Genomic DNA, 15855 nt, shown 5'->3' on the forward strand with positions numbered 1-15855 from the left:
TGAGGTAGCTATGAAACTCCTAGTTGCACCTGAATCAAACAACACTGAAGCGGAAACACCGTTTACTAGGAACGTACCTGTCACAACATTAGGGATCTTCTTGGCTTGCTCTTGTGTCAACATATAGGCTCTAGTCTTGGTGTAAGGCCCCGTTCCCGGTAACCCTACTTTGGTGTTGGATTTACTCATAAACACAATTCTAAAGTCAGAGTTAATTAAAACTTTCACGGAATAATTTAAAACTTCATACATCACATTACAAAACATTCATTCTTGTTCTAACATACAATTGTCTTTTCATAAATAATTAATTAAAACAGTCATAACACTTCATCATAGATGCCAGTCTCTTCAGTCCATGCCCTGTGTCCCTCCTTAAGCCAGCTGCCTCAACCTATTTGCCTGCGTGCATACTAAAAGTCAGCTACGCTGAGTGAGTTCTAGTTAATCAATTAACATAAAATACATTCATATCCTTACTCATACGCATCCGAAGATACGTATTCATACCTTACTTATTCTTACTTCTTTCATACAAACTTTATATACATGCACACGCGCTTACATACTTTCTTTCATAAGGCCTTATGGTTTACCATAGGCTATTCTATCTCTACTATCACAGATATTATTAGGGTCTGGTCCCTTCTGTCTCAGATATTATCAGGGTCTGGTCCCTTCTGTCTCAGATATTATCAGGGTCTGGTCCTTTCTGTCTTAGATATTATCAGGGTCTGGTCCCTTCTGTCTTAGATATTATTAGGGTCTGGTCCCTTTGTCCCAATAACCATACCTGTCACGTCACTCGATCATACATTCATTTTCATTCAATACTTTACATATCTTCTGGTCATGTATATACGTATATGTACATATTCATTCGTATAAACATTCCATAATAACATTCAATACTTAGTCATATATATAACATACACATATCATTCACTTACCACCAAAGTTAAGTGTATTAACAACTATCACAAAGGAGCATGCACACATCCCCAAAACATAACGGATAAAGGGGCTAGAAACTCACGTGAAGTCGGTTTCTCTCGCCGTTAATAGTAATGCCCTTCTTTAGCTGTGCACGGCTAACTGTATAACGCATTACAAGTGTCAAATATCCATTACTACTACTTCTTACATCTAAGTCAATGACACCCTCAACTAACGGGGGTCCGGGGGCAGCGCCCCTGGTAGCGGGGTCTAGGGGCGGCAGCGCCCCAGGTCAGCTCGGAAAAATTTTATTTTCATTAACAGTCCTTTAACAAAAATGCATCAGAAAATGAATTTTATAAAATTTCGCATGGAAGAATTTCGCTTCGCATGGGACTGTTTCGCTTCGCATGAAACTGTTTCGCTTCGCATGGAAGCGTTTCGCTTCGCATGGCTAAGTGAAGCGAAATGCATGTTTCGCTTCTCGTGGCTGAGTGAAGCGAAATGCCTGCCATTCTTCGCTTTTACCGTTTTTAAGCCATTTTACTTCGTGGCTCTTCCTCAGGACCTGATTTTTACTCTTTCCCAACTTTTGACACATTCTGACCCCATGCACCTGATCCTGAACCCATCTCTCAAAGTCCAAACACCACATTTTTATCACAAAGTGCACCCGAGAGGTTATTACTTACCAAGTTTATATTTTTTTTACATTTCACAACCCGATCTATCATTATAACTGTTTGCATGCCGATTCTAATCACAAAACTTAACCATTTTAAACTAAAACCCACCTTTTGCTTGCGGGTTTGAGTTCAGATCTTGACAACTCGAGGATCTGGACGTGATTCTTGTTGCTTGACGATGTTAAACATGAGATTCCACCCTTCTTTGGCTTGGATTTTAAATCCGAGTGCTAGAGAGAGTGTATGTGTGTGTTTCTTGAGTGTGTTTGTTTGTGTGTTTGGATGAGAAAAAGAATGGAAAAGAAGAAGTGGTTGGGCTTATATAGAGGGGGTTTCACGGGTCCCACCACCCATTCCCAAATCTTACTCCCAAATACTTAACACAAGACTAACTTAACGACACACAGTTAAATAACAAAACTTTCCGTCATTCATTATTTAACAAAAAGTTGGACGTTGCACTTGGGCCTAGACTACTCGGCTTCCTTCTTTCCGCTTTCCCCAGCTTCATTTGTAGTGCACTCTCTCGCCATATGGCCAGTCTTTCCACACTTGTAACAGACAGGGTTGCTATTACAATCGCGAGAGTAGTGCCCTGTCTTCCCACACTTGTAGCAAGTGTTCATCCCTATTTCCCTTTTACACTCTCCCCTGTGCGTCTTTCCACAAGTCTTACACGGCTTCCTTTCCAACACCTTCGGCTTTTTCTCCTTCGAGTTCCACAACTGAGTACCTGGGCACTTAGCAGGAGCAATCAACTTCTTCTCTTTCTTCTCTTCCACCACCACCAATCATCCACAGCCAGGTCATCATAAACCATCTCTGCGAGTTCGACAGCAGAGTAAAAAGTGGTAGGTTTACTAGCCCGGACTAAGGTGCGGACATTTTGTGGTAGTCCCCTCAAGTAGCACTTGATCCTCTTTGCCTTAGTGTTCACCATGTCAGGGACAAGTCTGAACAGGCGATTGAACACAGTGGTGTACTCGCGGTGTGTCATTTTCCCTGCCCTCAAATTCAGGAACTTCATCTCCGCCTTCTCAACTTCAGCATCCGCACAGAACTTCTTCATGACCATCTTTTTCAGATCTTCCCACGTCATAGCCTTAATCTTAGCAGGGGTCTTTCTTTGCTTAACAGTTTCCCACCGGAACATCGCTTCTTCCCCAAAAGATTGAGTAGGATAACCCACGGCTTGGTCAGGACGACATTCGCTAATTCGGATAACCTTGTCCATCGCGGTTATCCATTGGAGAGTAGCGATTGCGTCACCCACACCGGTCAGCTTCGGTGGGTCACAGCCCTTGAACGACTTGTAGTTACACCCACCACGACTCTTCCTTCCCTCCTCAACCTTCGCCGACCGATCTTCACTTGACGCCTCTTTCTCAGTCTCTTCACCTTGCTTACTACCCTCTCCAGTCTTTTCAATAGTTCTTGGATGGCTCTCATTCGACTTTTCTTGATGTAGATTCTGCACTGCAGCAGCTACTGCCTAAGTGATGGCAGCTTGGATAGCAGGGTCGAGCTGATACCCTTCGTCTCGCACAGTCAGGCTTCTGTCTTCATCAGACTCGATAATCAGTTCTTCGGGGGGGGGGGGGGGGTACTTGGGTAACACATGGTCTACCACGGCGACTCGTGCGACTTCCTTGTTCAACAGTCTTCTTAGCACCAGCCATTCGTATTCTACAGGAAAACACAAATGTCATCACTTCAGGAAGTGTTTATGATGTGTGTCTAATAACCCTATAAAAATGACCCTCACAACTAAGCTTTAAATATAAAACGAAAATCCTAAAACCACACACAACTGGCAAGTGTACCGATCGCAAGTAGTATAGACCTAGGAAGTCCGAGTATCGAACACGTGGACACGTAAGACGCTAACGATTACTAACCCTAGACAAGACCTACCTTAGAATAATATTTAATTGATTTTCGATTTTTAATTACTTAACTGAACTAACTAGACTGACTGACAAAACTTACCAAAAATAGAAAACTTAACGGAAAACTAACTGAGTTGACTTCGGATGGAGAAAAACGTCTACCTAGGTCTGAATCAAATTGTAGGCCTAACAAGCTAACGGATTGAATGATATCAAGACACCGGTTCCTAAAGATGACACGACTAAGGATCGCTCGGGCTCACTAGATTACCTCTCGGTCTCACACAACAAACCTTAACTACTCAAAATCGCCTAAAACGACCAAACCGGGAAACAATTGCTAACGTGTTCTAATGAAGGATCACCTCTCGGTCTCACCAACACTCGACCCTAATGGCAATGAATACTACACAACCAAGGATAGAGGAACAATTCAACTTAAACCAAAATAGATCAACTAGTCGCTCAAACACCTAAACCTGACAAGAAACGAACTCGCTCTCGCGCAGTCCTTATTCTAGCATGCAAAGGCAATGAGACAACCCTAACTTCCTATCACCTCTCGGTCTCAAAGAAGGTGTTTAACCGCTGTACTTAATCCAAATAATCACGCAACAAAACCCTACGGTTGTACCTACCGCAAACAAACCCTAAACACAAAGTCTAGAATCAAACAATGCACCGATCAATCAATACAAAACTAATCAATCAACACACAGGGTTTATGCAATGAATCACCAAAATTTCCAGCCACTAAACACAACCTATTTCATGTCTAAATCAAACTTTACAATATAAATTCAAGTCTATCAATCAAACAATCCAACAAGCTCATCAAACACTAACAAGAATCGTCATTCCTAGGTAGAACTAACAAGTTTAGCCAATAATCATCTTTGGACAGCCATGAACAATAAATAAAAGCATCAATAAACTCATCTCAAACATCAATTCAAGCATTCAATAATCAATACTAATCAATAACAAGTCAATATCCCAAGTAATTGCAAAACTACTAAGTAATTGAACTAGTAATTCAAGGTATATGAACAATGAAAAAGATGTAAGGATATTGGATGTTTATGGCTGCTCCTTCGCTGTAAAAACAGATGTTAAACGATCCCGGGGCTTGATTCTTGTGTCTTCTTCCTTCCCTAGACACCACAAGCTCCAAACCCTAGCACACAAAACTTTTTTTTCTTCCTTTCTTCCTGCTGATTCTGCCGATCGGATTGTAGGCTGCCCCCAGGGTTTTTTTCCTTTTTATATATTATAATATAATAGGGTCTTGGGCCTCCATGATGCATACGGGCTGGGCCTTGAGCTTTGTCTTGAACTTGTATGCGTAAAAGGCTCGTAGAATGCTCGAAAAGCTCGGTTTTTCTTCTTTCTTTCACCCAAAACCTACAAGGTTATTAAACTTACGTAAAACCTATATAAAACGAGTAAAAACACATAAAATATAATATATTACGTAGATAAAAGGTGCGGAAAATACGTGTGTTTTACAACACATCAAATATCCCCACACTTAAGACTTTTTCGTCTCTGAAAAAGAATACTACATAGGATCATATCCGAGTTCAACCGACAACTCTTGGTTTTATTTATTTATTATTATTATTAATATCTTTTTTTTCTTCTTTTTAAAGTATTAGAACAAGTGACCCGTTACCCCTTCCAACTTTCACCTAATAAGCTAGATCAGGTCGATTGCCGGTATTGCTGTCCACTTTAAACCTATGCCTCAATACTTACCGAGGCAAATAAGGCGTGACAATTCTATTAATTTGTATGACTAAGTGGAACCCACACCTAAAAGCCTTGCTGCCACTTCACCAATTCCATTATGGTTTTACCGGGCCGAGCCACCCCAACTTGACTTAAAACTATTGCCACATGATTAAACATTTCGACTCATATACAAACTATAAACTCTAGCTCTCTTTCAAGTGCACCCAATGACAAATGCATTCTTTCTTTTATTTCTTTTTCTGCCTTTTGGCTTTTTGCAAATTTTTTTTTTAATTTTAATTTTTTTTAATTTTTTTTGACACTTATTACACGGCTTTATGTGAACAGAAACAAATACAAAAGATAAAACAACTAATATATGCAGACGATCATGTGACTCGAGGCTTAAGTATAACCCGGCTTTTCATTCCAGTCCTATCACGAGCTTAGTTAAACAAACAAAACCCCTAAGATGTTTCCCACTTATGTCAGGCCATTTAAGAGGTTCAATTAGGTCAACAACCAAACCGCCCTTTCATTCTCAAAGGCTGAGCCTACCGACACACGATTACTGAGTCTAAATAGTTCGGTTACCATACATTACGTGCGGGTCTAATGGGCACTGTTCTTATTTATTATATATATATTTTTGAACACACTAAGAATTTATGAAATAACCACTACTCGGTAATAATATCATCTCCTGTTTAACGTAGAGAAAACAAATTTCAAGGGACTATTTTTTATTTTTTTATTATTTTTATTTTTTTTTAACAAAAATTTTCCTACAACTAAGTAAAATAAACCACATCCCCACACTTAGAACGAAATCGTCCTCGATGAGTATAAGGAAAAGAAATAAAATAAAATAAAAATAAACCAGAAAATAAAAATAAAGTATACAAGAGTAAAAACAAAGAACGGGTTACTCCCCTGGTTTGTGTGCAGAATCCTCAACAGTTGAGTAGTAGCCAAACGACCGTATAGCATTTCATTCGCGGCCGCAACCTCGGGAGAACCTGTTCCAAAACGCCACCATAGCTACTATGCGCATAATGTAACCTGCAAAACTCAAACTCGCTCGCATGTAGCGGCGTACAATACGGAAAACAAAAACATAAAGAAATAAACATATTTTTGTGTTTTTGTTTTTTTTTTAACAATAAATATAGGATACTCCTTAAATCGACCGACTCGAATGGAGATTGAGTACGAGCGGTTTCATCTTGGAACAACCTGAGATAGAAAAAACAAAGAAAACAGATAGCATTACACAAATACATAAATACAAACTCTACAACTCGGGCAGTCTCCCGAGTGTGCATCCATCGCGTCTAAGTCCCGGAGAGCACGTCAATGTAGAATACCTCGACCGTCTGGTCAGTCACCGGCTCACCAATGTAGTGCTTCAGTCTATGACCGTTCACCTTAAACTTCCCGCCTTTATCTTCTATCTCAACAGTACCGTACGGGAAGACCTCGGTGACCGTGAACGGTCCCGACCATCGGGATCTCAACTTTCCCGGGAATAACCTCAACCGGGAGTTATACAATAAAACAAAATCCCCACACTTGAACTGCTTGCTACCCTTCAACTTCCTATCGTGCAGTTCCTTCATCCGCTCCTTATACCTAAATGACTGCGCGTAAGCGTGATCTCTCAGCTCCTCTAACTCGTGCAATTGGTGGAAACGAGTTCTCTCTGCGGCAGACATATCAAAGTTGACCCTCTGTAGGGCCCAAGAAGCACGGTGCTCTAACTCAACAGGCAGGTGGCAAGCCTTCCCATAAATCATTCGAAATGGTGTGGAACCGGTCGGAGTCTTGTAGGCTGTACAGAAGGCCCACAACGCGTCATCCAGCTTGTCGGACCAACCCCGACGATTCGAACCAACCGTTTTCTCAAGAACACGTTTGATCCCCCGGTTACTCACTTCTACCTGCCCACTAGTCTGTGGGTGGTAGGCGGTTGCAAGCCGATGGGTGACCCCATAGCGACGCAACGCCTTCTCCATCTGCGCATTGCAGAAGTGAGTTCCTCTATCATTGATCAACGCCTTCGGGACACCAAAACGAGCAAAAAGGCTCTTGAGAAAACGGAGTACAACTCGGGCATCATTAGTGGGTAAGGCCTTGGCCTCAACCCACTTCGAGACATAATCAACCGCCACGAGTATATACTTGTTCCCACGCAAAGATGGAAACGGTCCCATGAAATCAATGCCCCAAACATCAAAAACCTCACAAACCTGAATAGCATTCTGGGGCATTTCATTTTGCGAAGAAATGTTGCTGACCCGCTGGCAACGATCATAACTCCTCACAAACGCGTGTGCATCCTTAAAAATCGAAGGCCAATAGAATCCACAATCAAACACCTTCTTTGCCGTCAAACTCGCACCGTGGTGACCTCCTGTCGGTCCAACATGGCAATGGCTCAGAATCTGCCATCCCTCCTTAATGTCAAGACACCTCCTGATCAACTGGTCAGCACCTATACGAAAAAGATACAGGTCGTCCCACAGGTAAAACTTAATATCAGCAAAGAATTTATTCTTTTGATGGTAAGACATCTTCGGGTAGTACCCGTCAGCAAGATAGTTCGCGAAGTCGGCGAACCATGGGAAACCCTCATCCTGAGCCGAAACAAACATAAGTCTCTCTGTCGGAAAGTGGTCATTAATCCTGACCCCCGGCTCTCCTAACTCAGCTCCCTCAAGACGCGAAAGATGATCGGCCGCCACATTCTCGGCCCCCTTCTTATCACGGGTTTGATATCAAACTCTTGAAGCAAAAGAATCCAACGGATAAGACGTGGCTTAGCATCCTGTTTGCTAAAGAGATAACGAATGGTAGAATGATCCGTGTACACAATCGTCTTGGACAGAACAAGATAGGACCTGAATTTATCAAATGCAAACACCACAGCTAAAAGCTCTTTCTTGGTGGTGGTGTAACTCTCTTGTGCACCATTCAGGGTCCGGCTCGCACTCAGCGTAGCTGACTTTTAGTATGCACGCAGGCAAATAGATTGAGGCAGCTGGCTTGAGGAGGGACACATGGCATGGACGGAAGAGATTGGCATCTACGAAGAAGTGTCAAGACTGTTTTAATTAATTAATTATGAAAAGAAAATTTGTATGTGAAGACAAGAATGAGTGTTTTGTAATGTGATATTTGAAGTATTTAATTATTCCGCGAAGTTTTTAATTTACTCTGATTTTGGAACTGTGTTTATGAGTAAATCCAACACCAAAGTAGGGTTACCGGGAACGGGGCCTTACATTAATCGATCACACGTTTCACATCTTCATACATAAACAAGCAATTCCATATCTAATCACGTAAGATCGCTATAACCCTACTTTGGTGTTGAAAACATGTCATGCATGAAAAACGTTTTCATGAGGGAATCTAAGGGGTTATAGCCTAGACTCAGGGTTGAATCCTAGTTCGCTATAACCTTGGCTCTGATACCAGTCTGTCACACCCGGTCCATAGGCGGAAACAACCGGTGTGCGACTCATGAAAGGTTTTTCGAGAGCGCGGTTAAGCAACAACTATATGATAAAATACATGAGGATTTCATTCATAATATAAGTTTTACAAAAATATCCATAAAAAAAGTTTACATATAACATATTGAGATTTCACAGTTATGTCCTGCCGAAGGGAGATATAACCGTGAAAACTCCAAAATATAAAATCCTCATACATGAAATTTCCATAGTTAAACATAAAACCATAGTGAGACACCGTGACCTCTCCACGTAGCTAAATACCTGAAAGACACGTAAAATAATTTAATCAGTATAAACTGAGTGAGTTCACAAGTTTTGTGACTCGATAAAATGCTTTATAATATAATTCTCATAACGTCATGAATGCAGTATCCATGACTTGCAGTGTAACGTGAATACATGAGTTCGTAACCATTCCTTGACTATATATATACACCATAAAGCCCCACATAACATCCCACTAGTCCACGAGGGAATAAATAAATCGGAAAACTAAGCACCCGTCTTATAAAGTGGCGCGACCACTTACGAGTGGGTTGGTCAGACCAGTAGTACTACCCGTAGAGTTCCTCGGCTATAGTTGCCTATAGTTTATGGTTACAATATATACCGGGGACTTTATGTACCATGAGCGCGCCAAATATCTCATGTACATGCACATTGTAAATCAAGATATACACCATGATAAAACATATTTAAACACGTGTCCCTCGCCCCGAAAACAGTTTAAAACATAGTGAAAATAGTGAAAATAGGGGCTGTGAGACTCACCTTAAATGAGGAATAATATTCCGTTATACTTGGTGAGTTTCCTGTATTATATCGTATACGTATGCACTTCAGTACATAATATATAACTATTAATACTTAGCCCGATACATACTTATGAGGTGACGGTATATATGTATACTTTTTATACATTAGCGATACGGACGTTAGACAACGTCTTATACTTGTTATGTATATCCGTTATATCCTCTTTATATATATATCCTCCGAGCATTAGGGAATGCTCGATACAAATTATTCGTCGGTAATCATGACGTTCGTGACATGCTTTAGCCTAATAGGTTTTGGAGCTCTCATCGTTAGTCCCCAGGTAGGTAACGGGACCATCTATGATATATTCGTTTACCAGCCTAGGCAGGACGTCCCGACTACCGGCACCTCCACCCTTCCAGTTACTCGCAATGTCCATCACAAAAACCCGTATTTTATATTTGTTGCACATATATAGGAATACATGTGTATGACTTGTATACTTATTTTGTTATGTATATATTATAAGTATTGTTAATATTCTTTTTAAATCTTATAATTATATTACATGCTTTTACCATTATCCTTGACCCATACAATATTGTATATTTACATTTACTTATATATATCTTACACGTATTCCCCGTGTATTCATAGGATTATACGAGTGTATTTATATATATATATCTCTTTGTTTTAAAGCCATTATATCCATGTATCCTCCGTGCAAAGGATTGCACTTTTATATATATTTTAGTATCCGATTTCCCGTAGTCGTTTCTCTTATTATTTTTGTTACTTTTATTATTATTATTATTACTATTATTATTACTATTATTATTTTTACTTTTATGATAGTAAAAATATTTATTCACATACTACACCCGATACGGTTTTTAATACGTTAGTTATATACCCTTTTTAAAGTTTAACATAACCAAGATTCCGTCTTTACATTTATATTATCTTGTTTATTTATAAGTGGGTTTTATTACTCAAGATCTTAACTAAGTGTTCTATTAACCTTAACCTTCCTTAAACACCCTTTTAACACTTGTAATTTTTTACCCAACATGATTTACTCCTCATTATATGTCATTTTAACACACTTCAAGTTTATGTTCATGATTCATCACCTCATTATGTATATGTATCTTAGGCTTAGTCCATGTTTTTCTACTAAACATTACATGGCATTAGTACCTTGGGAATGTCGGTTTTTGAGGCGTTCTTGAGCGGGTTTATGGCGAGATCCAAGTTCCTTGACGTTAATCACGATGTTGAGGGTCTACATTATGTTTAAATAACATGAAATAGGTGAACTAGGGTCAAGTAAAATGATGAAACCGTGGCTGGACAGAATCTGTGTTTTTCCAGCCACCATAAACTGTTACAACTCGAGTTTTCGGCTTACCTAATGCTGAAATGAAGCCGGAAATGGATGTTCAAAAGGTGGTTCGTGATCCTTGCGAGTTTCCTTGGATTCCTAAACAAGAATCACCCAAAAATACCAAGTGGTTTGTGAGATATGAACAAAAGAAGAGAGGGGGTACTGCTGGAAAATGCAGTTTCCAGTAGTGACCTTCGAAGGTTCAAAGCTTCTTACCGAGTTTTCCGGGCAGAGATCCGTTCAAGGCTTTCTACCACGGTTTAAGGATTTCTTCTAGCTTTCCAACGATATATAGGGTTCAAGATGTTAATAGTAGAATTATAGAGAAAACAGGTTGCAAAGAGGCGGCTGTTTGGTGGCCTGCTGCTGTTCTTCGGCCGAGAGGGAAGAGGTTGAAGTTTGGAATGTGTTTTGAAGTTTGTATGTGTTAATTCTTTGTCCACAACCTTGGTATATAATATGGAAAGCAAGAGGGGACAATATCCCTTGAATTAAGGGTGGCTACCTTATCAATCAAGTGTCAATAGTTGGTCAAAGTATGGTGCAAATTCATTGTTTATTTGATTGGGATGGGGAGCCGGATTTTTGAAGGATTCTTGGAGGCTTGGTGGCTTGCAAGTACTACTATAATGATGATGTTGGTGATGATGATGTAGCATGAAGATAAGGATGTATGTATGGATGCATAAATGGTGGCTTCATGTGGTGTTTGATCTTGTGTTTAAAATCGAAAAGAGAAAAGGTTGGGGTTCGGCTTTGGGCTACAAAGGGAGGGTATTATGGTCATTTAATAAATATATTGGTTGTCCAAATATAGTGCTAAGTTCAATCTTGGTTCGGGTCTTAAGTGGATAGTCGTTAGGACGAGTTGATCATCGAGTAAACAAGTTATGGAATTTATATTGGACTTGGGTATTATGAGCTTCTCTTAATTTATTTGGTCACCTATAAGGTATTATAGATGGTATGGAACCCGGTATTTATTTCGGTTCCCGGTATGATGTATATTTAAATTTAGCCCGGAGTTATATTCGGTTAAATAGTGCTCCATATTGTAATCTTTCATGGATTGTTTAAATTATTATCTTCATATTATTCCGACTAGTATACCTTTAAACACTTCATAGTTTCATATCTTGATCGTCTCACTGTATAATGTGTCATTAATTTGACCGGTTCGGCGACTATATTCTATTATTTAAACGTTTTTGACGTTTCGGTCCTAATTAGGGAATTAGGACATTATTGGGCAAAGTCTTACCATTACCCATTATATTGGATCATAGGTATATATTTAGCTTGATATATTTGTCACCTCTGACTATTACTGGGCTGTCTTTATCATATAGCCGTTCTCATCGGCTCTTTATACGATCCTATAGGCATAACGACTGTTCTCGTTCACATTTCAAGTATACTATGGTTTATACCTTATATAAATTATATAAATAATACGTAATTTAAATCAAATATATACATTAGAGTGTGAAAAATTACCGGGTGTCACAGATATCATAGAGTCGGCCACTCTATTCTTGCCCAGGCATTAGAATGGCCTGCCACCCTGACTCTTTCATTATATTCTATTTGACTCTTACAATCACATGTAGTTATCAAACTAAACACATACACATTCTTACCACATTCATTCGATCTTGCATTAGTTATTCTCCCTCAACATATATGTATATAAATGTATACTTCTAGTCTTACAAGTATGCACACAACCCCAAAACATTTCAAAGAGAAATGGGGCTAGAAGTCACTTAGAGTCGGTTTCTTTCGGAGTTTATGGTTACACCTCTTCTCAGCTGGGCACGGCCAACTATTTAACAAGTTACGAGCATCAGTTATATGTTTCTACTACTTCTTACGGGGGTCCGGGGGCAGCGCCCCTGGTAGTGGGGTCTAGGGGCAGCAGCCCCTAGAAGGGTCCATGGGGCAGAGTCCCTGGCTGGCAGTGGCGAAGCTTGGGCTTCGCCATGGCGGTGACCGAAGTCACGGACCCAAAAATTTTCGGGTTGCGATTCGGTTCGTGTCGGTGGTTCGGGCTGTGTCGGTGGTTCGGTTCAGGTCGGATCAAACAATATGACATCCATATATATAATTTTTTTTCATTCATTCAAATAGGTTAAGTTAGAGTAAAATTTCATCATACAATACTTATTACAAGCTTAATTGACTAATTTCTCTAAATTCCCAGTTCACAATTACGAACCCTAATTTAATAATCATTGATTTAACAACACAATAACACAAAGGAAGAGCAGATACAGTATTACCTTGCGGTGGTAGATGAGCAGGGATGAGCGGCGGCGGTGGATGAGCGCGGACGAAGTTGGGGCGGTGGGGCGGTGAGCGGTGGCGATTGGCGAGCTCAGAAAGAACAGAAGGCAGAAGGGAGCAGCAGGTGAGGCCGATCCTTTTGGTAAAATTCCCGTTTGTTTTTTGTTTTTTCTTTAAAGTTATGTTATTTAACAATTTACAACAAGCCCCTTCAAGTTTGAATGCTATTAAGAACTAAGTTTTTTACAATTTTTATAGCATTTGTTTATAAAAACATGAGGTTTTATAAAAAAAATCAAACGATAGGGTATTATATTTAAAAAAAAATTGGTGGTACAGGTAGCTCTTTGGAAAAATAATTTGGCAGTGATCGCGCTTAATACTTAAAAAAGTTTTCGGGAAAAATCGCGAAATTTACCCTATTAACGGAGAAAACGACAGTGACCAGGGCCAATCCCGGTCCCTCTAAAGCTGCGCCCCTGCTGGCTGGTGTCGAGCTGCCAAATCAGCTTGGAAAAATTTTATTTTCATTAGTACTCCTTTATCGAAAATGCATCAGAAAATTGAATCGCATGAAATTTCGTATGGAAGTTTCGCTTTGCTTGGAAGTTTCGCTTCGCATGGAAGTTTCGCTTCGCATGGGAAGTTTCGCTTCGGATGGAAGTTCGCTTCTCATGGGAAGTTTCGCTTCGCATGGAAGTTCGCTTTGCGTGGGAAGTTTCGCTTCGCATGGAAGTTTGCTTCGCATGGTAAGTTTCGCTTCGCATGGAAGTTTCGCTTCGCATGTTTGTGCGATGTGAAATCTTTTCCTTTTCTTTATTTTTACCATTTTAAAGCCATTTTCCTCCGTGACTCTTCCTTAGGGCCCGATTTTACCCTTTTTGTGGGTTTTGGGTAGTACCAACTTTGTATACCCGTGTTTTCAAGGTCTGGATATCACCTTTTTGTACTATAACACCCCCGTGAGGTTATAACTCACAAATTTTACGTTTTCTTACGTTATACAGCTCGATCTATCGTTCTATAAGTTTGCTTCCCGAAATCAACCCCAAAAACTTAACCTTGTTGGCTAAAACTCACTTTTTGGTCTCGGGTTCAGATCTGGACAGATCCGAGGATCTTGGTGGTATTTCTTGTTGTTTTATGGTGTTTACACCCAAGATTTGTTCTTTCTTTTGCACGGATTTGGATCCGGGTAGTAGAGAGAAAGTGTTGTGTTCTTGAGTGTGTGTGTGTGGTGAAAGGAAAGAAAATGGTGAAAGGATGGAGGGGTTGGGTTTATACAGGGGGATATGGGCCCCACAACCCACTCACAATTCCAAATCCCATTATTATCCAAACATTAACACACACAATTAAATTAACGACACATAGTTAATAATAAAACTTTCTGTTATATACTACTCTCGGAAATGCGGATGTTACATTGTATTTATTAAAATTTTAAAGTTAGGTGAGAGTCTTTATAGTAGTATGTCAAAAAGACAAAAAAAAAAAAAAAATCCCCTCACATGAGAGGTACATGTTTATTAAGTAACGGTTACGTGAATATCGTTAATGGGTTAAACTAAAATTGATAGTAAAATGAAAGTATACGTACTATTAAAGCCCAAAATTAAACTAGTAGACTGAAATTGATAATTTTAAAAAACCAGATAGAAAAAAACCAAAGTTCAATCATTTACATTTTTCTTCAACATGATATTAAAACCCTCAACTTGGAGAGTAACACCTTTTCACATGCTTGTCAAGCCTTGATACCCGTTAGACTACATACCGTAAACTTATTATTCAAGCTTGATCAAGTTTAACTTTTCAAAATTAAATGAACTTAATTAGCATTAAATTTATAGGGTTGATTCGTTTACTCCCTAACTTAAAGAAAAAAAAAACCAAAAAAGTATTAACTTTTGAGGCACTGAAATACACGTGGTTGACATAAAGCGTAGTTTGCATGCATGGACGAGAAGGAAGCAGGAGACGTGTGAAGGAGATCATGTGTCCATGACGCACCTTTCACAAAAGCAATGATCAACGTCGGTTACAAGGACCACCAACACTTCCACACATGCTCTTATAATTTTATGGCTATTAATGTTTTGTTTAAATCACAAGTGTGACAGTTTTAAATGGTGTCTTAGGTTTAAAATTTTCTTGAGAATTAATTTAAAGAATTTGGATTTGGAATATTTGAAAAGAATAAAAACATGAAGAAACTGAAATTAGATGATATATGTACTTAGGTTACAAAATAATCTTGTTTGGTTAGGTTAGTAAATTCTTAGTAGGAATTGGATGGTAGAATGGTATGATAGTGAGATAGTTGGGATATTAATTTCTTTGGTTAAATTTCTTTGTTATTTTTTTTACTTAGAAATTTAAACAATATAATTTAACCAATTAGATTCATTTAATCAATAAATAATCCTAAAAGAAACGCGACACCGAGTTTTAATTTTTATCTTATGTATAACTGAAACACAGATCGCACTTATAAACCTTTTATTTTGAAGATTTCATTGAAATAGTAATTCAATTCGAATAATAAACCCCACTTGATATGGCCACTTGACTATTAAAGAGAGATCACATATTCAAACCTAGACATGATGTTAGAATTATTGATGAAAAATATAATCATAGCAACATTTACC

The sequence above is a fragment of the Bidens hawaiensis genome, unplaced genomic scaffold (assembly GCF_021521415.1).
Source record: "Bidens hawaiensis isolate Kalapana, Puna unplaced genomic scaffold, B.hawaiensis_p1.1 tig00001299_1, whole genome shotgun sequence".
NCBI classification, from domain to species: Eukaryota; Viridiplantae; Streptophyta; class Magnoliopsida; order Asterales; family Asteraceae; genus Bidens; species Bidens hawaiensis.